General features: G+C 39.6%; 1 pseudogene; it reads right to left on the bottom strand.

Moving 5' to 3' along the window:
• Nucleotides 1–1375: 1375 nt before the first annotated feature.
• On the bottom strand, nucleotides 1376–26766 carry LOC103433190 (very-long-chain aldehyde decarbonylase CER1-like; annotated as a pseudogene).
• Between the last annotated feature and the right edge of the window lie 219 nt (nucleotides 26767–26985).

Genomic DNA, 26985 nt, shown 5'->3' on the forward strand with positions numbered 1-26985 from the left:
AGGTAGAGAATATGATAGGCTCTTTTTGGATAGGAATGGCCGGCCCTTGGTGTGATTTTGGGGTGATTTATTGGGGTATAATGGGTGATTAATTTGGTGATTAACGAATTATTCATTAATTAGCCAATTAATCTTTACTTTTAGGGGATAATTTATAGGTTATGAAGTAATTACCTATAATGAGGATGGATGAGATAAATTGGAATTGGTTACCTTTTTTGGAGCATTTTTGACTTGGTTGAGAATGATTGTCTATTGCTCGCGTGTAGGAATCTCGGTATGCCTCAAGGGTATTTTTGTCCTTTTTGTCCAACAATCCACATGTCGCCTTGTGATTATTTTTGGCTCCACATCTATTGTACCAAAAAAAGAAAAATGTTGCTTCATTCCAAAATAACTGAAATTACAAATTAAAAACAAACAAAAATATAAGTTAAAAAATAAAAAGCACAGTGTTTTTTTTTTTTTTTAGTTTAAAAAATACAATGAAAGTTTTTATTCATCCGTGCGTGGTTTGAGTTAGCAAATTGATACGATACAAGAACTTTATATATTCGTATTGAATGAGCAACTTTGCAATCTTAATTTCTAGACCAACCAAATAATCAGCAACAACATAAGACCAAGTTGCATGGGTCTTATTACTCAAGTAACTAAAGATATTCATCTTTGCATTCAAAGTTCTAGGTTCCATTCTTCATTCTCACTGTCCCTTTAAAAGAAAAAAGAACATGAGACCAAGTTTATCTAATGATACATACTAGCAATCGTACCACATGCTGCTATGCATGTAAGTAAAATATTTACTGCGCGCATAATAGAAAAATGGTCGTAGTTAGAGCTTCCTCAGTGGAAAATGCAAAATACCTATGACATGTTAATTATTTTAATTGTTCTTGATCGGAGATCTCCAGTGACGGAATGTAAATTATCTTCTCCGGAAGATGTAAATAAAAATGTATATTTGCATCTTAGGAGTTGGTTTCCTCTAGTTGTCAGAGAAAAAAATAAATAAGACTCTCCCCTTTAGAATAAAACTCATATTTTCATCTCTCCATTGAAAATGTTTTTATTGCATGGTAACGAAGAGTAATAAATTAGGGGATTGACAAATAAAAGATAAATTTGGGAAGAGATTTTTGTTTATTTAATTAAAATAACTTCTGATTTACTTCATCATCCATTATGTCAGACTGTTCTTTCATAATGGTAATTTGAGAAATAAATAAGTACATGGAAGAGATTTTAGAAAAGATTGACAAAGTCTCTTCTCTTAACACAACTGATCATATAATATAATGAAACAAGAGGTCCAATAGTTTATTTATGACAGCTAATAGCTAATGCGGCATGCAAACTTGTCTATAGCAAGCTAACAACATTTCATGAAGTCACAGATAATAACATCGGTTGAGTGGTGACGACAAGAGGGTGAAAGCCATGTCGAAGACTTGCTTGCCAAATTTTCTCAGTGCTGACATGTGATAGAGATAGGTTGTGTGGCTGAGATTTTACCATGCGTATGAATATTAGAGAGGTAGTTAGTTAGTTAAGTTGTTAGAGATAGTGAGAAGTGTATATATACTGATATGTGTACTTGTATGGTTGTTAAGAAAGTAAATATACAAGAGTTTTCATTCTCTCTCTCTCTCTCTCTCTAAATTCTCTGAATCTCTTCTCTATCTTACTACATTTCTGTAGGTTTACATGGTATCAATCGCCATGAAAGCTCACGCTTGATCTCGATCTTCGTCTTCCGCCGCTCTGATACTTCGATCGATCTTGGTGTTCTTGCTTTTTGTTTTTGGTTCTTGATCGGTTTTACTTCGTCTGCTCTCTACTCTAGGGTTTTCTTCGTCCTTAAGGCTCTGCAACTATGCTTTCGGTTGCGACTTCGTCTTCTCCAGTTTGTGCACTCCAGGTGTTTGTTGTGTGTTCTCAGTGATTTTTTCTGCCAAATTACAGCCGTCATATAGCAACAATGGTAACTGCTTCTCAATTACAGCTTCTTCAATCACCAATAACTGCATTGGTTTCTTCGATCTCTACTTCGGTGAATGTTAAACTGGATGATTCGAATTATCTAAATTGGCATTTTCAAATGAAATTACTGCTTGAAAGTAATGGAATCCTAGGGTTTGTTGATGGCTCGCATCCCTGTCTTGTTCGATTTACATCTCCATCTGGAGAATCTGGTACCAATTCATCTCATTCATCATCGTCCTCTGTTAATGATGAGTATCTAGTTTGGATGATGCATGATAAAGCCCTGATGCAATTAATTACTGCGTCGTTGAGCCCGGTGGCTATGTCCTGTGCTATTGGAAGCACTAGTTCACGGGATCTCTGGATTCGATTACAAGAACAATTTTCCACTGTCTCAAAGACTAGCATATTTCAGATGAAATCGAATCTGCAAACAATTAGAAAGGGCTCTGATTCTATTACTCAGTATTTACAGAAGATAAAAGAAGCTAGAGATTATCTTTCTGCTGCTGGGGTTTTGTTTCTTGATGAAGACATCGTTATACTTGCATTGAATGGCTTACTAGCAGAGTACAATACATTCCGGACTGTGATAAGGGGGCGTGAAAGTGTCATATCTTTGAAAGAATTTCGAACACAGTTGCTTGCTGAAGAACCCATTCTCGAGTCCTCTGTTAATGCACCGTTTATGACAGCCATGGTTGCTAATGCTTCACCTCAGCGAGGGCCACCTCAATCCGATTTTGTATCTGGTGGTTTCAAGCAGTTCACTGCCAATAAGAACAAGGGCAAAGGTCAATTTAATCAACACTCCAGAGGTTTTTTCCCTAGACAGTACATGCCTACTCAAACTCATGTGCTTCAAACTCCAAGTCCTGGTATACTTGGTCAGTTTCCATATACGCAGCAGCCTATTCCTTCTGCGCCACCTGAGAAGCCACGATGTCAAATTTGTGGGAGGTTCAATCACAATACTTGGTTTTGCTTCTATAATGAGAAGGGTCCCAATTATATTGGTGGTGGAGCTCACTTGACTTCCTCTCCAATGTCTTCACATTCCCAGCGAGGGTATCAATTTTCTCCGGTTGATGCTTATGCACAACACAGGCCTCAGTCACCGTTTCCTGGACAACAAGCTCCATCCCAGGTTCCATTACATGCCTATCATACTATGGTTTCACAACCAAATCCGTCACATGCGTCTCCATCTCCTTCCCAAGTATGGATCACGGACTCTGGCGTAACCAATCATATGACTGCCGATCTCTCCACCTTATCTCTGGCTTCTTCGTATCCCACTACTGAGGTTATTCAGACCGCCAATGGTGAAGGTTTGCATGTATCTCATATTGGTAACGCTGTTATCAAGCCTTCCATACATCCTATCAAGTTGAATTCTGTTTTATATGTGCCTAAAGTATCACAGAATTTGTTATCAGTTCACAAACTTTGCTTAGACAATAACTGTTGGCTTATCTTTGATGCCTTCTGTTTTTGGATCCAGGACAAGGCCACAGGGATGATCCTCTACAAAGGACTGTGCAGTAATGGTCTATACCCCTTCTCTTCCCTCGCCAATGTTTGTCCTCCAGCTTCTTAAGGCCTGGTTCATAATAAAGCTCTTCTTGGTCAGTTTGTTAACCACATCACCTGGCATAATAGACTAGGAAATCCATCTAATTCTGTAGTGTCTCACATGTTGCATAAATCCAATGTTGTATTCCCTAAAACCTCTAGTCCTGTAATGTGTCAAAGCTGTCTAGAAGATAAATTTTGCAAGCTTCCTTTTTCACCAAGTGTCAATAAATCCGTCATTCCTTTTGAAGTGGTGCATAGTGATCTTTGGGGTCCTGCACCTTGTGTGTCTGTGGATGGATATAGGTACTATGTTACCTTTATTGATGAATGTACCAAGTACTCTTGGATATTTCCCTTGGTAAATAAATCAGATCTTTGTGCTACCTTTATTGGTTTCTATGCTTATGTTCTCACTCAATTTTCTGCAAAAGTACGAATATTGCAAAGTGATGGTGGTGGTGAGTACATAAGTAAACCCCTTCAGTCATTCCTTCTACACAAAGGCATTTTACACCAAAAATCATGTCCTTACACTCCAGAACAAAATGGCATGGCTGAACGAAAACACAGACATGTCATTGAAACAGCAATCACATTACTTCAAACAGCTCACCTACCCTCTAAGTTTTGGTCTTTTGCATGTCAAACATCCATCTATCTTATTAATCGAATGCCTACACCCAATTTATCCAATAAATCTCCCTTTGAAGTCCTGTATGGTGCAGTTCCAGTGCTTCAACACTTAAGAACCTTTGGTTGTGCTTGTTACCCTCTTCTTAGACCATATAACACAACCAAACTTCAACCAAAAACAACAAAATGCATATTTTTGGGTTATGCATCCAAGTATAAAGGGTTCATATGTTATGCAGTTTCTCAACACCGGTTTTTTATTTCTAGACATGTTGTGTTCAGTGAACATGATTTTCCTTATAAAGACTTATTGGCACATACCAATTCCAAATCATCATGTTCTCTGCCTTTTGATACTCCACTTTCTCCTCCTATAGTTACACCACAAAATGTTGTCACAATCATGCCTCTAGATCCTCATACCAGTCCTTCTTTGTCTAATTCTCCAAGTCCTCCTCCATCACCAACCACACAGCAACCTTCTCAGTCCATTACTGGTGCAGTCTTTGACAACAATAGCCCTGTGGTACTTGATCATAGTCCTGACATACTTCAGGTGGTTACTTCCATTCCACCTCTCAATCTCCATCCTATGCAGACTAGGAGTAAAAATGGTATCAGTATGAAAAAGGTGTTTTTGTCTACCCTTGCTGCTTCTAAGGATGTGGATTTGTCCTTCTGTGAACCTTTAACATATAAATCAGCCCTTAAAAGTTCAGTTTGGTTTTAAGCCATGCAAGAAGAGATTAATGCATTACATGGTCAAGGAACATGGAGTTTGGTTCCCTTACCAGTTCATAAGAATCTAGTAGGGTGCAAATGGGTCTTCAAAATAAAGAGGCATTCAGATGGGTCAATTGCAAGGCATAAGGCTCGGTTGGTTGCTAAAGGATTCAGTCAAGAACCTGGTATTGATTACAATGACACATTTAGTCCTGTTGTTAAACCCACCACTGTCCGAATTGTTCTAGCACTTACTGCTCACTTCAAGTGGTCTCTTCGCCAACTTGATGTCAAGAATGCCTTCTTACATGGCATTTTTCAAGAGGAGGTATACATGGCTCAGCCCCCTGGCTTTGAGGATCCATCTAATCCTTTCTTGGTGTGCAAATTGCACAAATCTCTTTATGGATTGAAGCAGGCCCCACGGGCATGGAATGATCACTTTACTACTTTTCTGATTCTTCCTTATTTGTGAAAACTGTTGGGATTTTGCACTACTTACTCTGATTCTTCCTTATTTGTGAAAACTGTTGGATCTCACATTGTGATATTATTGTTATATGTTGATGATATTATCATCACAGGGAGTGCCACCACTGAGATACATTAAGTGATCGCTGCTTTAACCTCCGAGTTCGATATCAAGGACTTAGGTCCTCTTCACTTCTTCTTGGGGATTCAAATCTCTCAGACTTCCAATGGTTTCTTTTTGTCACAACAAAAGTATATTCAGGAGTTGCTTGTTAAGACAGATATGATTGAATTCAAGGCATGTGATACACCCTGTCTACCCTACAACAGGCTGTTAAAAGATGATGGTGAGCCTTATTCTAATCCATCCTTATATCGGAGTGTGGTTGGAGCTCTGCAGTATCTTACATTCACAAGGCCCGACATTGCCTTTTCTATGCATCAAGTGTCTCAGTTTATGCAGAATCCGATGGCATCCCATTTCACTGCCGTAAAAAGGATTTTGAGATATCTGCATGGCACCATGGATGTTGGTATCTCTTATTCCCATGGAGATTTGGAATTACATGCTTTTAGTGATGCGGATTGGGCAGGTGATCCCAATGATCGCCGTTCTACATCCGGCCAGGTTGTGTTCTTAGGAAATAATCCCATTTCTTGGTCTTCCAAGAAGCAACAAACTGTCTCAAGGTCCTCCACTGAGGCTGAGTATCGACCCTTATCTTCTACAGCCGCTGAGCTCGATTGGGTTCAACAAATTCTTGCCTTTCTTCACCTTCCAATCTCTGCCCCTCCTGTGTTATTTTGTGATAATCTTTCCGCTATCGCATTGTCCTTTAATTCGGTGCAACATCAACGCACCAAACACATTGAAATTGATATCCATTTTGTTCGGGAGAGAGTAGCTACACACAAGCTTCTGGTGCAGTTTGTGTCCTCAAAGGAGCAGTTTGCTGACATTTTCACCAAAGGCCTCAGTGCTCCTTTGTTTCGTTTTCATTGTACCAATCTTATGCTCGGACCTTCGAGGCATAAGATTGAGGGAGGATGATAGAGATAGGTTGTGTGGCTGAGATTTTACCATGTGTATGAATATTAGAGAGGCAGTTAGTTAGTTAAGTTGTTAGAGATAGTGAGAAGTGTATATATACTGATATGTGTACTTGTATGGTTGTTAAGAAAGTAAATATACAAGAGTTTTCATTCTCTCTCTCTCTCTCTCTCTCTCTAAATTCTCTGAATCTCTTCTCTATCTTACTACATTTCTATAGGTTTACACATGGTGTTATCACAATCATGCTCCTTCCAACCGTCCAAGGCTTGTACTATGCCTGCTATACGCCATGCACTCATCACTCTTCTGGGCAACCAATTCTGAGATAAAAAAGTTATATGAAAATATATGTCAATCTAATTTTCTAATTACAAAGAAACAATGGGCAAAGAAATTTTAAAAATTATTATTATTTTAGTTAATAATTAATTGCTTACCTCACAAGAGTGAACATTCTCAAGAGATGTGGGAATCTTCATCGCTGGAGTGTAGTGGTAGAAGCAGTCTTTGCGCAGTTTTTTTGGTGGTAATTGAGAGAAGGGAACAAATAATGTTCCACTTGGTGCACTCAACTGTTCTTTTTCAGTCAATCCATCTCCAACCAACCAAATCTGAAAAATTCCATTAGCATATATATTTCCAATATAATACAAAAAATTAATTGTTATCAGTCTTACACAAAAAGAGTCATTTTGTACTCATTTTCCTTTAACGACAAGCACATTATCATATATTTTTTTAAAACAACTCCCAAAACGAAGTATTGAAACAATTCAACGGGATATCATGGATGAAAGCAAAATTTGTAAATGATAATTGATACCTTGTGTGCATGACTTTCTGCAAGAACCAAACTACTTTCAGTGGCACTCAACGATTTAGTGAGCTTTATATACTCATCTTGGTGTAATGTAGCCACCTGAAATAAGTGCAATGCAAATAGAAGATGAGCAAAATAGCAATACTACAAACACCAAGTTTACTCTCAACTTTTTCACTAACTTTGTCACATTGTATGAGTCATTTTACATGAGCTCATAATATATCAGTGATCCCACATCATGTAAGAAAATTTATATAAGAATGACGACAAGTAGATAAGACTTAATATGTAGCCTTACTCAAAAAACAAATACATCTTCTAATAAGTGGTATTGAATCTGACACGACAACATGATCGTGGCATTCTAAGAATGTACTTGTACAAAAGTTTTTTTTCTTTCTATTCTTATAGGGGAGCTAGAGCCGTGACATATGAATTTGATACATATAAATAACACACACACACACACATATACATATATATTTACCTGGATACCCTTCTGGCTCAAAGCATAGGCAATGGCATAAGCAACCTTTGTGAGGTTGCCTCTAAGAACAACTTGGGTTGTCCGTTTTGGAATGCTGTTTAGGATTACAGCAACAGCTAAGCTACTTCCATCCACAACCTTGATTTTGAGATGAGGATGCCTGTCAACATAAAGACCACCATATCTATTCAGCTCCTCACCCTGCATGCAAAAGTTTGCAATCAGAAAGTAGTGAAAGATTAAAGGGTAATTAATAATGAGGTGTTTAGTATGTAAAACCAATGGATAATAGTTAGATAGAATTCGTACCCAGCGCACTTCTTCTTATTATCATTTATATTATTACAGAAAAATTGGTTGTGAACCTTTTTTCTTTGACAAAACAAATAGTTGATCTAAAAAATTGATTCGGCTTTTTAACTAGAACCAGAAGTTTCCAAACAAAAAAAAACCTAGAACCGGAAGTTAAATAAATATAAACAAATAAATAAAAAAGTACTAGTCATTAAAATTACTAAAAATATGACTTTAACCCCTGAAACTCAATTTTCTTTACATAAAACCTATGACAACCCGTCCCTACTTTTCACTATAATTTCTTTTCCATTGGTGTGAGTTGACGATTTTACCCTTCTTGGACAAAAGTGGAATCTGACATGGATGTGGTTTTCGGCTTTCAATTTCATTTTCCTGGTTTTGTACTAAATTATTACACGTCACTACGCTCCGTTAAAGTACGTTAACCACAGGTATTTTCTACATGTACGTACACATTTACAATGTTAGGATACTGTCAAGAGGACATATTTTGTACATTTAAAATTGTACAAAATCCACCAATCTTTTCCTTAATTGGTGTATCCGGTTCCCTTCACTAATTAAATCCCTCCAATCCCTCTCCACCACCCACATCTTTTCCCTCTCTTACCTCACCAATCAGAAAGCAAGTCTCACTCTCTCTCTCTCTCTCTCTCTCTCTCTCTCTCTCTCTCTCCTCTCTCTCCCCGAACTCTCGTTCTCTCTGCAACAAGGATGAACCACCCTTAAACCTCATCAATGTGACCTTAAAACCATACTTTTGAACTCGTCTCAGCACCACGAACACAACCATACCCTTGGAATGTGGTTTGATCGAGTTTTGGACGTCGAACTCGGAAGGTCCGACTCGGCTTAGTTTTTCCCGACGAGTTATGAGCGAGTTACAAGTTTTTAGGAAGTCTAAAGGCCTCTGCTCAACTCCCTAAGGTTTCTAATGAAGGTTTGAAGGAGAAACAACCTCGAAACACAAGGTTTCGAGAAGTCGGAGTTTCAACCATACCTTTCAAGCCATTTTTAGGCCACCTCCATCCACTTTTTGGACCTCCAAAAGGTACAATAGTGTTATTCTCTTCATAAGCTTCATTTCCATATAAATTTTATGAAAAATGGTTGAGAAATGAAGAAGATATGAAGGTTTGAAATTTTACCCATAAATCGGCGAAAATTTCCAGATTCTGACGAGTTCACACAGCAGTGGACAACGGCGATTAGCGAGGACCACCGAAGAAGACGACAAAATATTCTAATGGCGTCAGGTAACGCCGTTAAACTCTATTAGTTATTTAACGGAAATTGACATAATATTCTTGACTATGTTAGGGCCTTGCCTAGGCGTGTTGGTTTGTATGGCCATGCCCTAGCTGGCACATGGCGGCGTGTTCGGCCTCCGATTGGATTTCTTTCAAATTGTGTAGATCCGTGACGTCGAGTAGATCGATTTCGTATATTCAAACCCTATGTTTGGGCAATCTACGGAGGTTTTATTTAAGTTTCCGTTTATGTGTTATTAAACTAAGTTAATTAGTAATTTCACATATAGGGAAAACGTATCCCGAGGATGTACGAGGTCAAGTAAGGCTCAGAGGCTTCGTTTCAACTGTGTAACTGTGATTGGGTCATTTCTTTTTATAAGTACACGCGTACTTGCTAGTTTCCAGTTATACTTTAAAAAGAATTTACTACGCATGCCTTGCTTAGACTAAAATTACTTGAAGTAGCGAAATGACGGAATTTAGGAAATTATTCTGAACACTATAGGTTCACAGATATGCATGAGATTCCATGATTATATTTTACTGCTATGATTAATTAATGTTACAAGAATTGTTGTGCTGTTGTGAAAAACTAAAATAATCCTACGAGATGCATAGGTAAGTTACTTTGTTGACTAGAATTATTGAATTGTTATGGCATGATTATATTTATGTTATCTGCTCAACATTGCTGCACCCCGGTGTTAGTACTCGCCCCAAGGCTATGGCTAGTCCTTCAAGTGTATGTTCACATCCGCATTGTTCGCTCGCTTTGGATCCAAGTAGGTGCCAGTCCTGTCGTATATATTGCATTAGGCAATTCCAACTCGTATGTGATTACACTTTGGCGCCAGCCTTCATGTGAGCGTAGTACTAAAGCACATTGATTACACCCAGTCCTGTTCGTTTTAGAAATTATCTGCATGAACTCGTGTGTTAGCATAGGTTGATGAGCATTTGTTATGATGTGTTTACTATTTCGAGATTATGTGATTGCGGTCACCTTGTGCTTACCTTGATAGCTGTACTTTATTGATTTTCTTGAGACTTTGTAGGCTACAGTAAGTATTTTTCTTAATATACGTAATACATATATTTTTGGAAACTATACTTGGTTTTACGGCGAGGGGTTATAATGTTTTTGAAAAGGTTTTTACAAAACATTATTTTCTGACCCACTCAACTTTGTTTTTCGCCATTCCAGGTTTAGTAGTTGTGCGTACGTGTAAACGAGGATTATGGCAAATCTCAAGAGATGGTTATCTTCAGTGGTATAACCCTCATCCTATTTACTATACTGTCTTATACTTTGACATCACATGTGAAATGAGTTCAATCTTGCTCACCCGCACACTCTTTTGACTAGGTACTTTTAGGTTTAAATTTATTCACATCCTTTTTTCCACTACACTACACTTTATGGCTTCGTCACCCTCCAAGTGTCGGCCAGCACAACTCGATTCGAAGTCCAAGTGGACATTCTGGGTCGAGGTAAGTCGAAATCTGACGTAAATGTTTTGCTCAAATAAAACTCATTGACTAGACTCCACATAAGCAAATTCATTAATTATGTTTGACTTTACCCATTTAAAAATTTTCGGATGCCTAAAACACCCTTATTGAATGTTTAATGTACACAATTAATTCTATGCAAATTGTAAGGGAGAATTTATGATTTTACAAAAATAATATTTTGCATATAAATGTAGGGATTTGTTGGTTAGTTTGGCTCTGGAATTCCAATTTACCATTACAACATGTCCATATTATATATAGGTAAATTATTATACTTTAAAATATATAAAAACAAATTGTTGTCAAAGTAAAAATATATAAATTAAAGGAGATAAAAATTGCAGGTAAATTAATTTTAGGACAAAAAAAAAAAAGAACCAACTATAGGTAAATTATTTACATATATAGTCTAGATATTTGATTGACATAAAAAAAATGTAGGTAAATCACGTGTGCATAATTTACCTACCATTATTGAAATTTACCTACTTGCATAATTTAGGAAAAATGCCAACAAAACATGAGAATATTATTTGCATATATCATAGGTTAATTGCCAAAAGAAATATGAGAATATTTTGTTTATATACTGTAGGTAAATTACAGACTATATGGTGATATTATTTATATAGGTAAAGTATGGACGTTTAACTGTTATATATAAGGAGAATAATTACACCGAATAATAATGTAGTCATTATTTAAAGTAATGCACTAGATATTTGCAGAAATTAAAAATAAATATGTCACATCCCGGTCCGGGCCTCCATCACATCCCGGGCTCAACTCCACTGTAGCAAGATATTGTCCGCTTTGGGCCCCGACCACACCCTCACAGTTTTGTTTCTTGGAACTCACTCGAGAACTTCCCAATGGGTCACCCATCATGGGATTGCTCTCGTGCGAACTCGCTTAACTTTGGAGTTCCAATGGAACCCGAAGCCAGTGAGCTCCCAAAAAGCCTCGTGCTAGGAAGAGGTGGTCATGTACATATAAGGCTTAGAGGATCATCGTGTCACATCCCGGCCCGAGCCTTCATCACATCCCGGGCTCAACTCCACCGTAGCACAATATTGTCCGCTTTGGGCCCCGACCACGCCCTCACGGTTTTGTTTCTGGGAACTCATACGAGAACTTCCCAATGGGTCACCCATCATGGGATTGCTCTCATGCGAACTCGCTTAACTTCAGAGTTCCGATGGAACCTGAAACCAGTGAGCTCCCAAAAGGCCTTGTGTTGGAAGAGGTGGGCATGTACATATAAGGCTTAGAGGATCCACTCCCCTAAGCGATATAGGATGTTACAATCCACCCTCCTTAAGGGTCCGACGTCCTCATCGGCACACTTCCGGCCAGGGATTGGCTCTGATACCATTCTAGCCATCCTGGCCAGGGTCCACCACATCCCGGGCTCTCTCTATCACCATAGCACGATATTATCCGCTTTGGGCTTACCATTCCCTCACGATTTTGTTTTTGGGAACTCACGAGCAACTTCCCAGTGGTCACCCATCTTGGGAGTGCTCTGGCCTCCTTCTCTCTCACTTAACTTCGGAGTTCCTACGGAACCTGAAGCCAGTGAGCTCCCAAAAGGCCTCGTGCTAGGTAGGGATGAGAATATACATTTACGGATCACTCCCCTGGGCGATGTGAGATGTTACAAAATAAATAGAAAAAACGTCAGGATGATTAATTACATTTTAAGGCCCTTGATTGAAGCTAATTTTCAAGTGTGGGTTGTGGCAAAAATTGTAAATAATTTGTATGAGTAGGTTACTTATATTCTTATGTGGCAGTTTATTTGACTTTTGGATTTTTGTTGGATGTTTAATTATACGTGGGTTTATGTTTAGAAATCATGATTTTTCAAGACCAATATCTAATGAACCCTTAAAATTAGAAAGTAATAGATTGGTGGGGTGGGTTTCATGTATCTATTTTGCAGAATATATAACAGAGTGGACCTCCTGGACAATAATTCGACTTAAAGACTAGAAAGTGAATTCAGATAAAAAATTAAGGAGACAATGATCATATATAATTTACTCAGATATTGGTAGGTAGAAACTGGCCTGATTCAAGAGGCCGAGACTTATAAATTTGACACCCTTTGTCTCAGCTTGAACAATGGCTTCCTCAATCAAGCTATTGATAGCTCCTTTCTGGAATCGCAAGTAGTACTGCAATATTTATATAAACAAAGCGCAATCATATGAATAATGTTTCTGCCTAAACGGTCTATTAAAACCAAAGTTTCAATAACAAACTATATTTTTAGGGAAAATTTATATTTTGATATATAAGATACATTAGAGCATGGTTGAACTTTTAGATGAGAGAAAAAAAATGTTCTCACTTGCAAAGTGTATATGGGTATAACCCAAGTTTGTAATCTGAGCTTGTTAAAGCGCTGCCTCTCAATCACAAATGTACGACCACAGATCCGAATTAACACCATGTACCAGAATGTCACAGGCCACATCAACCACAGGTACCATTTTGATGTGTGTGGCATAGAGGACAAGGAAGCAAATCCTAGCGGTAGATGATAGATGGACTCGGGTGTTGTTAGATGGGTTAGATGAAGGACATCTGGCGATTCCTCCTCTCTCTTGAGTGAAGTTTCATAGAGTGAATCAGTAGATTTGTCCATGGTGCCATATATGTAGTCGTAGAATGGCATGAAGAGAGAGTAATTGATTTGGAATTGTGTGTGGTGCAAAGAGTGGAACCTGTACACGTTAATCGTATCTTATATAAGGGTCTTCAGTTGACGAGATCGATCTATTAAGTTGCTTAATTGAATAAGTGTTCCATAAATCAAAAGAGTTGAAATAAAGTAAATCATAGGGCGTGGGTACATGCCCTATTATAATAATCTTCAAATTAACTGTTGATTGGCACTAATGTTGCAATTTTAAGCTATATAAGTGTTTCATACATTTACATGTACTTATTGGGTCTTTCAACTAAACAACTTATGCTTTTGGTCTGGATACTTCAATATGGTGTCACAATCACCAAATGTATAATATAACCTTCATAAAAAGTGAACCAAAGAAGCTTACCTTTACATTGGAGAATCCAACCTCAACTTTATCATATCCTTAACAAAAAGCAACAAACTTGCTTTTAACATACAACATTAATTAGTTAGGTTTCTTCCCCTAACAGTTCAAGATTGTGAGTGGTTTTTTTCCTATTTTGAATTTGTGTACTTCACTATATGTATATATTATATACCACCTTTATATGAATATGGATATTTTTGTATTTAATAATCATATATAACATGAACATATCGTTACATTATACATACATATCTGTGTGTGTGCATGGTGTGCACGCTAGTGTGAAGAGAGAGAGAGAGAGATTCTTACGAAGGGGTATACATAAGATACTTGAGAGGAGGAAAGAGAGAGAAGAGGCAATTTGGGATTGCAATGTCCCATGTTATTCATGAAGTCAATATAAGTAATATAGCCAGCAAAGGATATGACAGAAACTGTTCCCATGAAGACAGTTGCCAGCATTGGTATTGAGAAGAGCAAGGAATATACTATGTGCTCCGCAAATGGGTGAATCACAGCTGCAATAAAATAGGAAGATTACATAAACACAACACAATATATATATCCATTATTACTAGCCCATTGTGAGCTTAAGGGGTGGTTTGGGAGTGAGGTGTTTAAAAAAAAACACCCATGAAAAAAAACTGTGAGGGTTTTAGGTGTTTGGTAAACTAAAACAAAGGCTTATTTTGGAAGCTGCTGTGAGAATAAGCTGAAATCAAAGGAAAAAGCTAAAGCTGCTATTTGCAGCTTTGGAAAACTGGCTTTTTTTCAAAGCACACGGAGCTACAGTGCTCTTTTAATGAAAAGACCTACTATCCGACTGATTTTTTTTCAAAAGCACTTTTACAAAAAAGTTTACCAAACACTCTGCTGATTTATTTCACAGCCGCTTATTCTCACAGCACAACTGCTTATTCTCACAGCAGCTTTTTTTCAAAGCACAGCAATACCAAACCAGCCCTAAGCCCACTCCCTCCATTTAATGTAGATAATATTGTTTGTTTAAAAAAAAAAAAAACACGCATACACACACACAAAATATTTATCCATTAAAAACTGGGTACTGGTACCGTTATGCGTTAAAAAATAATGATGAGGTTATGAAATGATATGGGGTAGCAGTCTTACAAGTAATAGGCTCCGTAACGATTGAGGAATGGTGATGAGAATGGTAGCGAGAGTAGAGGTAATGATGGTGAAGTGCTCTGTGACACCAGTAGTAGAGGTACTCCACTAAATCAGCATGAAGTAGTGTTCGTGGCTGGAATTTCCGTGGGGGATGCTTCATGTCCGACGAGCATACAGCTCCCCGAGAGGTCGGCGCCGGTTGACGGTTTCTGTCGGGCTCCTGCTTTACTGGCGGGCTTGTCGGGCAAGGCTTGTCGAGCAAGTCTGAAAGAGAATGACAGAGTTAACTTTGAGAGGTGCCTTTGCGAGGCCATAGGTGTAGGCCTTGAGGCTTCACAATCAAGATTAACCTTTAAGTGCTCAGGCGTGCCACTGCCATCTTCAGCATGACAGATGTAGAACGGATGTTTGAGTTTAATTATATGTTCGAGAGACTATGTTTAGTTATTGACAGGTGCCTTTGTGGGGCTTTAGGTATAGGCCTTGAGGCTTCACAATCAATAACTAACTTAGTGCTTGAACACATAAGGTTCCTTTTCTTGGTTATATGGGTCTTATAACCATCATACTTCTGATTACCTGAACGTAAAGAACAAAATGAATCCAAATAGGTGCCTTTGTGGGGCCTTAGGTATAGGCCTTGAGGCTTCCCATCAGAATTCATCCTGTCCCCGAACGTTATATGGTAATCATGATATAATAGAAATAAAACAAAGTGATAGGTCGATTACTTGCGCCCCAAGTAACTTCGGACTTCTTGTTATCAAAGCTTGTAGTGGATGGGTTAAGTCCACATCAGGTTCTTTTTTATGCCTTGAGGCCAAGGACTTTTAGGGTGATCAAATCTTATATGCCCGAAGGCTTAGAACTTAGATCTAACTTGAACAGTGTAAACAAAGAGGGTCGGGCAAGGTTTAACCTTGTCGGGCAAGGCTGATCGTCTTGCAAGAGGGTTGAAAGTTTAGAAAAAGGGCTGAGAGGTGAGTTTTCAGAAAAGAGATAGATGCTACAGCAAGAATTGAGCAGGGTAGCATAGCTATTACAAAAAAGGGTTATCCCGAAAGGGATGAAGGCTTGGGCTGACTACAGCTTCGTTTTGAAGGCAAATCTGGCTTTGAGCAGAGTTTGTGCTTGTATTTGTTTGTTTGAGTGTCCTTGATTCTGACCTCTCTTTCTCCTTTTATAGACATCTTAGCTTTGCCTCCTGTAGCAGCAACCTTGCCCGAATGCAGTTTGAAGGGTAGTGACTCATCAGCTATTTACTTGTACTTCCATTTAAAAGTACTTTTTGGGCTGATTAGCTGGCTGGTCTATACCACTTGGCCTTTAGGTAGGTGAGCAAGTGGTCTGTATGGCCTGCACCTAGTCGGGAAAAAAGCCTCTCCTGTCTTCTGGACTTCGGGTGGGTTTTTTACTGGGCCTTCGATTTCCTCTCCTTTTTAGGCTGCTTTTTGGGCCAACTTCCCCCGGGCCCAAAGTTTTAAGTTTTGATCCAAACAGTGCCCCCTTCAATTGATATTTAGCTTGGAATTTCAGGCGCCAATATTAATTGAATAGCTGCATGCGTCTGTGCCTTTACTCTTGGAACTCGTACTTTCTGATTGAGATTAACGCCATCCGGAGTCTTTCGATCTTCCCACGACCTTTGAACTACCTTCTAACATTCCTATAAATTATGGTTCTCCCCACAAATCATCCTCGATCTCATCTTTTATCTGTTCCAAATGTTTCTGCTTCCTTAGTTTTCTTCCAAAACTGTGAGATAAGTTCTTCAGAGTTTAAGTGGGGTTTCTTAAAACTCTCTTTTCGTGAGAAAAAGAGTTCTCATCAGATAACTACTATCTCCAACACCCTTGGTCAATCACCCCGCTATCTCCAACACCCTTGGTCAGGCAGTTTCCCCACGATGGCTTGCCTTCCCGCTTGTCGCCGTGATAAATCAGGCTTCACTATCACATGTGGTGGTGACTTTGTCTGAGGGTCCCCTACCTGGCGTGTCTTGGCCGCACAACCCAATCACCTGATCGGGTTCCATCCAAAAAAACATCGGAAAACCAGCTGAAGACAATATTGCATTAAAAAGGAATGGAATGTAATAAATTAGATTTGACTATGTTCGTAAATTTCACCAATTTGTCGAAATGAAATAAACATTATTTGCAACTTTTCTCTTTCTGTCTTCTTGAGTGATTGGTGAACAGACATTGTACTTTAGCATCCCGACGCCTGCTTTACTTTGCATCCTCCTCAATGTAACAATCTCTAACATCCCATAATGTAGGACAATACTTTTTCAAGAATTTAACATTAATGGGATGTTTCTGCCAATTCCCTTCAAGGTCCGCCAAGTAGTATCCCCCTCTATTTAATACTTGACTAATTATGAAAAGACCTTCCCATGTCGGACTCCACTTTCCAAAACCTCTAAGCTGGGCTCCTAGAGGAATGACTGTTTTCCACACCAAATCTCCTTCTTTAAAAGATTTTGCTCTCACCCTTTTTTTATACGCTCGGGCAACAGCTCTCTTCCCTTCCTGAATCTGGTTCAGGGCTTCAATTCAGGCTACATCTAAGTCTTCAATTCCTTGACACATGGCTTCGATATATTCCTCGTTGTATAACCCAAACTGATTTTGAATTCTGACAGAACTGACGTTGATCTCCATGGGAAGCACTGCATCTTGCCCGAAGGTTAAAGCATAAGGAGTTGTGCCTGTTCCTGCCCTCATGGAAGTTCTGTATGCCCACAAAGTGTTTCCCAGCTTTTCATGCCACTTTTCCGGACTCTCAATCACCATTCTTTTAATAATGTTTACCAAAATCTTGTTGCTGGATTCTGCCTGGCCATTTGATTGTGGGTAGTAAGGACTGGATTGGATCATCTTTATTTTGTATTTGCTTGCAAATTCTTCAACTTCCTTTGAAATAAAAGATGGCCCTCGATCCGTCATAATGGTTTCGGGCACCCCGAATCTATACAGAATCTTGGTCTCAATGAAATTTTTTACCGCAGCTGAGGTTATGGATTTTACGGCCGAAGCCTCCACCCATTTGGTAAAGTAATCCGTTGCTACAATGATGAAGGTATGCCCCTTGCTAGAAGCTGGGTAAATCTGCCCGATGAAGTCCATCGCCCATCCTCGAAAGGGCCAGGGCTTAACTACTGGATTTAAAGGAACGGAGGGTACATGTTGGAGAGGACCGTGCCTTTGACATTCCTCACATCCTTGGGCATAAGACTTGCAATCCTTTTCCATGTTGCGCCAAAAATAACCATATCGCCTAAGCAACCACCTCATCTTTGTCCCCGCCTGATGTGCTCCACATACTCCTTCATGTACTTCGGCCATTACTCTCATAGACTCTTCTTGGCCTAAGCATTTCAGTAGTAACCCGTCTGGAGTCTTCCTTAGTAAGTCTTTCGCCCATAAGACATACTTAGTTGCTTGCTGTCGGTTCTTCTTGCTGGTAGGTGAAGAGGGATCTTTCAAATGAAGGATGATGGGCGATCTCCAATCTTCTTTCTTAGTCTCTTGACCCATTATATCCAGGCTGAATCCCCTTTCCAGGATAGAAGGAAGATTTCTCCTTTGAATCTCGACATCTAACCCATATCTTCTCTCCTGTACTAGCATGCCTGAGGCTAATTGTGCCATCTCATTGGCTGCTAAGTTGGCTCCCCGGGGAACATGACTCACCGATATCTCAGAATCCCAATAACTCAGCAATTGCGTAGCCACCAAATAATACCCGGCCATGGTGATATGTCTGCATTTGAACTCCCCATTTAGCTGGTTTATTACCAATTCTGAATCACCAAACACCTCAACTTCCATTGCCCCCAGATCCACCAAGATTTCCAAACCAATTATTAAGGCCTCGTACTCTGCCCGATTGTTGGTATTCCCTTAATAATCCAAGAGGAATGAGTAATAATGATAAATCCCTTGAGGATTCATAATCACAACCCCAGCTCCTGAAGCCTTCTGAGTATAAGAACCATCAAAATACAGCTTCCAAGGAGTAATCCACAAACCAGCCATTCTTCTTATTTCTTGCTGGATCCATTCCTCTTTGTCCGATATCCCTTTGCCTGGCGGGATCCAAACATTAGTAACTTCCAGGGTTCCTGGTATATTGATTATCTCATCTCGAGATTCTTAATGCTCCGCCAAGAAGTCAGCAATTGCTTGGCCTTTTACTGCCCTTTGGGGAACATACTGGAAGCTGAACTCTGATAGTGCTAGAATCCATTTCCCAATCCTCCTTGTTAACATTGGCTTTGACAGCATGTACTTTATCACATCTGTCTTGGCGATGATGTGCACGTGACAAGGTAACATGTAATGCCTCAGCTTATTGGCAGTAAAATACAGAGCCAAGCATAATTTCTCTACTGGAGAATACCTTGTTTTTACCTCGGTCAGAATTCTACTGAGGTAGTACACTGCCTGTTCTCTCCCGCCTTCATTGTTCTGAGCCAGCAAACTCCCAATTTATTTATCTGAAGCGGAGATATATAGCTTTAAGGGTTTTCCCCTCTGAGGTGGTACCAATACTGGAGGAGAAGTCAAATAAGCTTTGATACCATCAAAAGCCTCTTGATGCGGTGGTCCCCACTCGAAATTCTCTTTATCCTTCAGTCTTAATAAAGGGGTCAGCGGCTGGATCTTGCCCGCCAGGTTGGCAATGAATCTTCTTAAGAAATTAATTTTTCCCAACAGCCTCTGAAGTTGCACTTTGTTGGTGGGTGAAGGTGACTCCATTATTGCCCGAGCTTTATTCTTGTCCACTTCTACCCCTCGTTGATGAACCAGGAATCCCAATAAATTGCCCGCTCTTACTCCAAACGCACACTTCTTTGGATTCATCTTCAATTTGTGGACCCTCATTCTTGTTAGTGTCTGCCTGAGGTCTATCAGACGTTGTTCTTCCGTCTTAGATTTCACCATGATGTCATCAATATACACCTCCATATTCTGGCCAATCAGATCATGAAAGATGGCATTCATCGCCTTTTGGTAGGTTGCACTAGCATTCTTGAGCCCGAAGGGCATGACCAGATATTCATATGCCCCCACATGCCTAGGGCACCTAAAAGTTGTTTTATGTATATCTTCTGGGGCCATCTTTATCTGATTATACCCGGCATTTCCATCCATAAAAGATAAGACTTTGTGTTTTGCTACTGCATCTATAGACAGATCTGCCATAGGCATAGGATATTCATCTTTAGGTGTAGCGCCATTAATATTTCTGTAATCAACACAACATCGTACTGCTCTTGTTACAGCTTTTAAAATGGGTACAATGTTGGCTAACCATTCTACATACTTGGCTGGCCTGATAAATTCGGCTTTTACGAGCCTTTCAATCTCTTATTTGACCTTCTCTTCTATCTCCTTCGACATCCTTCGTGGTGCTTGCTTAACCGGCTTATATCCTTCCTTGATGGGCATTTTATGTTCCACCAAAGTTGCATCTAAACCCGGCATCTCAGTGTAATGCCAAGCAAAACAATCTCTGAATTCTTGCAAGAGACAAATAATTTGTGCCCGATCTTCTCGCTCCAATAAACCACTGATTTGTATTGGTCTTGGGTCCTCCTTTGTTCCTAGCTCAATAACTTCCAAAGGATCTTGGACCTCCGATGGTGGCTTATCAGGTTCTGCACACAAAAATTCGACTAGCTTTGGGCTCTCGGGCAAGTCGTCTGGCTCATCTAAGTCATATATACATTCGGCCATTTGAATGGCCTTTTCCAATTCTTCTTGACAAGATTCCTCGCTGTTTTGATTCCGGCTGGTTGAAGCTCCTACCTGCCATTCCTGCTCTTCTTTGTCTAAGAGCTCCTTTTCTTGTCTTCTTTCTTTCCCATACACCAACAGTTGTTTAATCAGGGATCTGACTGCCATTACCTGATCTTTCCTTTTTTGTTCTATCATTGATGGTGTAGGGGTGTTGGGATGATAAAAGGTCTATCCCACTCCTCTCTAGTGAAGAGCATATCTTGTTCTAGAAGCTTTTGGGCCGTCACCTTGGTAGGGTGGCCGTTCTCATATGCTCCCAAACACTTCAAGATTCCTACGTTGGGATTGTAGAAACTTGCTTCCGCTATATTGGCTGTGGGAAGAAATGGCCGTGACTCGGCCTCTACTATCTCCCAAAAGCCTGGCTCTTCTATGCTCGCCTCATGATATACAGCCACTTGTTGATGTAGGGTGGAGGGTACAGCAAGACTTTGGTGGATCCAATCCCTTCCAAGTAAGGCTCCATAGGTGGAGGTGCAATCCACCACAAAGAACGCCAGCATAATCTGTTTAGACCCTAGATCTACTTCCGAATGCAATATCCCAAGAGTCCTGGTGATAGCGCCCGAGAAACTAGAAACTGTGAGGTCTGTAGGAATAAGATCCTATGTGCCTCTCCCCAACTTTTTCATCTGCTTAGCTGGTAATACATTAACAGCTGCCCCTCCATCAATCAATATCCTTCTAAAAGGCACCCCCTCCAGATGAGCTGTTACATATATGGGTTTCAGATGATTGGCAAGTGAAATGGTCGGGCGGCTGAACACCATTTTGTCTGTGTAGATCCTTAAAGGACCCTCTTTGGGTGCTTCAGATGATGCAGCTTTTCCCGACTCTCCTTCTTCTGCTTCCTCCATATTAACATGAGCCATCATTGGCTCACTTGTTACATAATTTCCTTCCATGGCGGCGGGCTGATCAGGTTGGGCAACAAACATAGTAGATAGCACATATGCTATGTTTATATGAAAGTTGCTAGGTTCTGGCAATTCCTCCTTTTTGCTCCCAATCTAGTCCATGAACTCATCCAACCATGCCATAGCATCTGGTGGAAGCAGTGGTTCTGGTGCCCCCACAAGTTGATTCACACCTAGGCATGGCGTTTGTTTTGGAACTTCCCCGAAGGGATCCCCTAATGATGGGGAAGGTTGTTTTTTCTCAGGGGAGACAGTTCCAAAGCAAATAGGCTGCTCTGCCTTCCAGCCGGGAGTTGGCACCATAACCATATCCTCTTGAGCTCTCCTCAAGATTCTATATTTCCCAGGGTGCAGGCTTGGTGGCACATGATTTCTTTCGCCCTCAATCCTGCTGTTAGCCCTTTCCACCTCCTTCTTACTTCTCCAACGGAGCTGACCGCTCCCTCCAGACGACGTTTTTTCTAACTTTTGATTTTTAAAAGCTTCCGACGTCGCTGGGGTTTTCAAAGAATTCATGTAGGCTTTATGTTGCCTCTGAACCCTTTTGACCATGGAGGCCCCCATTTACTTAACGGGCTGTCCATTCTTTCCGACCACATACCATTTTCGTCCAAGGCGTGCAGGATTTTCTTTTGTGACAAGGTTTGTTATCCTGCCATTCCTCCTGACTTCTCTTTCCATATGGCCGTATTGAGAGTGCCCTACACTTCTTTCTTTTGGCTTCTTAGCATCTTTATCCTCTGCTTCCTCAGAAACCTCATGGTTACGAAAAATTTATGATAAAGCCCTTGGTTGGGAATCACCTCCTAGCCGCTGAAAGACACTTCGGGAGGTATCCCTTCCTGTAGTTCGCCGAGCCTTCTCTTGTGCCTCTTGTTTCTTTTGCTCTTCATTCCTTCTGATTAGCTCATGATCTATGAAGGCTCCTGTGGGTGGTATTTCGAGCTCACACTCGCATTAACGCTTACTGCACAGCACCATTCCTTTGAATATGGCAGCTTTTGGATATTCGGGCAAGTTACCCACCCCTTTTATGGGTTTGTTAATCAGTCTTCTTTCTTCCTCTCTTGTGACCTTCTTTTTTCCCTTCTCTGCCCAGGCCATACTGATCATATTGATAGGGGCTTCTGAGAAGGGATCAGTATGTTTATCCATCACCGCAACTTCTTCTAGTTGATTGGTTTTAAGCCCCCTTTCTTCCCTATCACTTTTCTCCCCAAGATGAGGTAAAGACATAGGAATAGGTGGGTTTAGAACCGGATCATCTTCTTTTCTGGAGCCTGTAGAGGTGTTCTCCAGTCTTTGCAACATGTGCAACAAAGCAGTTTGGAAATCTTCTGATCCTTTTGACATATTGCTTTGATCAGCAAAAAAATCCCACCGGGCGTGCCAAAACTATGTTCGTGGCTGGAATTTTCGTGGGGGATGTTTCCTGTCCGACAAGCACATAGCTCCCCGAGAGGTAGGCGCCGATTGACGGTTTCTGTCGGGTTCCTACTTTACTGGCGGGCTTGTTAGGCAAGGCTTGCCGGGCAAGGCTTATCGGGCAAGTCTGAAAGAGAAGGACAGAGTTAACTTTGAGAGGTGCCTTTGCGAGGCCTTAGGTGTAGGCCTTGAGGCTTCACAATCAAGATTAACCTTTAAGTGCTCAAGCGTGCCACTGCCATCTTCAGCATGACAGATGTAGAACGGATGTTTGAGTTTAATTATATGTTCGAGAGACTATGTTTAGTTATTGACAGGTGCCTTTGTGGGGCCTTAGGTATAGGCCTTGAGGCTTCACAATCAATAACTAACTTAGTGCTTGAACACATAAGGTTCCTTTTCTTGGTTATATGGGTCTTATAACCATCATACTTCTGATTACCTGAACGTAAAGAACAGAATGAATCCAAATAGGTGCCTTTGTGGGGCCTTAGGTATAAGCCTTGAGGCTTCCCATCAAAACCCACTATATACTCAATGTTCTTGCCCGAGAAACAAGATGAATCCAAATAGGTGCCTTTGTGGGGCCTTAGGTATAGGCCTTGAAGCTTCCCATCAGAATTCATCCCATCCCCGAACGTTATATGGTAATCATGATATAACAGAAATAAAACTAAGCGATAAGTCGATTACTTGCGCCCCAAGTAACTTCGGACTTCTTGTTATCAAAGCTTGTAGTGCATGGGTTAAGTCCACATCAGGTTCTTTTTTATGCCTTGAGGCCAAGGACTTTTAGGGTGATCAAATCTTATATGCCCGAAGGCTTAGAACTTAGATCTAACTTGAACAGTGGAAACATATTCAAATCGGACTCAAGCACTGAGAGAACCTTTTAATAGCCATATTACTAGAAATAACTTGAGTACAATTCGTAGTATATAACATATTGCTAGGCTAATGAATAAAAAGACGAAAACAAAGAGGGTCGGGCAAGGTTTAACCTTGTCGGGCAAGGCTGATCGTCTTGCAAGAGGGTTGAAAGTTTAGAAAAATGGCTGGGAGGTGAGTTTTCAGAAAAGAGATCGATGCTACAACAAGAATTGAGTAGGGTAGCAGAGCTATTACAAAAAAGGGTTATCCCGACAGGGATGAAGGCTTGGGCTGACTACAGCTTCGTTTTGAAGGCAAATCTGTCTTTGAGCAAAGTTTGTGCTTGTATTTGTTTGTTTGAGTGTCCTTGATTCTGACCTCTCTTTCTCCTTTTATAGACATCTTAGCTTGGCCTCCTGTAACATCAACCTTGCCTGAATGCAGTTTGAAGCGTAGTGACTCATCAGCTATTTACTTGTACTGCCATTTAAAAGTACTTTTTGGGCTGATTAGCTGGCTGGTCTATACCACTTAGCCTTTAGGTAGGTGAGCAAGTGGTCTGTATGGCCTGCACCTAGTCGGGAAAAAAGCCTCTCCTGTATTCTGGACTTCGGGTGGGTTTTTTACTGGGCCTTCGATTTCCTCTCCTTTTTAGGCTGCTTTTTGGGCGAACTTCCCCCAGGCCCAAAGTTTTAAGTTTTGATCCAAACAAGTAGAATTGTTGAAACAACCCCATCTATCCTCCAAAGTGGCATCTTTTGAGCCCCAGGGAAAAATCGGTTGGCAAGGTACAATAGGGTTCCATTGAACAATATTTGGTCATCCCTGTAACAAATAGGGTTAGTTAGATCTTTAACTTTAGATCAAATTGTTTATCCATTGCACTCAGAGTGTTGGGATTAAGTTTTGATTAATTTTTTCATTTCATTAGGTACACTATCGTACTGAACATACGTATACTATACACGTGGATACAAAAATAAAGGTTAATTATTCGATGAGAAACATTATTTATCATGAATGTCTATATCTACTAATTATATTAACAGATCCCTTTTTGTTAATGAAAGAGAGTGAAATGACTAATATGTCAATTTTATGTTAAATGATTTTGATGTTAATTTAAAAGGTGAAGTACCAATTTAGTTTATGAATTATCACCCCAATGAAGATTAGGTCCCTGATTAATTTTTTTTGGTAAAATAAGTTCCTAAATTCATTAAAAATTGCTAATTTCATCCTTACTATTATATTTGAAGCTATTTTATCCAATTTTTCATCAACTTAAGTCACTTGACATACTGTAGAGTGTAATACCGTCTTTTTCCTGCCTATAACCCCTTAACATTTCATATAGTTGCAAATCTAACTCTAATTTACCCTCCAAAGTTTAGTCCATACAATATTTCTTTATGAAAATTTACCAATCTACTCTCCAATGTGTATAACATGCAAGTAACGTAACTTAAATTGACTAAAAATTGAATATAGTAGCTTTGAATCTAATATTAGGGATGTAATTGGCAGATTTTTATAATTCAAGAACTGATTTTTCTATAAAAAAATAATTTAGGGGCCTAATTTTCACTCAAGTGATCATTCAAAGACTAAATTGGCAGTTCACCCTAATTTAAATAATTAAAAAAAACTGTAAATTTATTTAAAACTTTTATCATCGCATGTTTACAAATTGCTAGTATGCATAATAAAAAGTTCAAAATAAAAATTTAGTCTAGAAAGACACAGGTTTAAGCGGAAAATTTTGGAAAAAAAAATGCTTTTTCTTCAGAGGTTCGAAAAAGAATTTCCCCCCTCTTTTTAAATTTTTTAGAAGTTCGTCATTTTTGAGGTAAAAGCAAAATACATGCATTGAGAATTTTCACACGTAAAATTTGTCTTCCAATTTGATACAAAAATTAGTTTGAGTTCCTAATATTCTAATTGAAAAGTTTAGGAGGGAAATCGAAAGCTCAGTAAAAGTTTAAGAGACACCCTTGCATTCAAACTTTTTGCTTAGTCTTCATTGGTCGAGACACCCTCATGAACAACTTGTCGAGCCACATCTTTTGTCTCGATTGTTATATTTGTGTGCCGGGATATTACTCGGGAGGTGTCGAGATGGGCTCGAGCAAAAAGAACTTGGGAAAAGATAGAATTAAATTTACAGAAAATAAAATGTAAATGGAATCCCAATGCACTAACCAATTTCTTTCTCTGTCAACCTGATCGAATTCAAGACCCTTGTCAAGAATTCGACCATTGCCTTTTGCCGTTCGATATCGAGAAAGAGTGATCCATATCTGGTTGTGGATCATCCTCCAAATCATAAGTGGAAGCATAAAGAAGTAAGTTATATCCCTATCTTTTCCATCATTCATCATGAACAACAATGTGCTGTGAATGACCCAAGGAGCCATGATGAGGTACTGCAAGTGAAAACCCATATATACATCACAGCTCAAGTAATTATTTCAGCAAAATATAACACACGAATAGAAATGTATCATAACGATGCTAATGATATGTAATGTTCAATGACTAAACCCTAACCCACTGTATAAGCATGCAGTCCAGTATATAGCAAGCATATATATATATAGGAAATCAAAAGAGAAAAAGAGATATGGAACAATAACTAGGTAAGAAAGTGCCTTAAAGCTTCCAAGAGATTTCCATGGCCACTCAGTAAAATTCCAGGCATAGAAGTTGTTTGGGTTAAAACTTACACTTTGGGCTCAAAAGGGGGTTAGCCCAAAAGCAGATCTAGAAGGAAAGAAGCCGAAACCTAGCCGAAGCCCAGAAGAAGGAAGAAGCCCTTTTCCTGACTAAGTGCAGATTACTTAAGCCACTTGCTCACCTACCTAGAGATCAAGTGGTGTAGACTAGCAAACTAATCAGCCCAAAAGTACTTTATAATGGC

This window comes from Malus domestica, chromosome 07 (genome assembly GCF_042453785.1).
Source record: "Malus domestica chromosome 07, GDT2T_hap1".
NCBI classification, from domain to species: domain Eukaryota; kingdom Viridiplantae; phylum Streptophyta; class Magnoliopsida; order Rosales; family Rosaceae; genus Malus; species Malus domestica.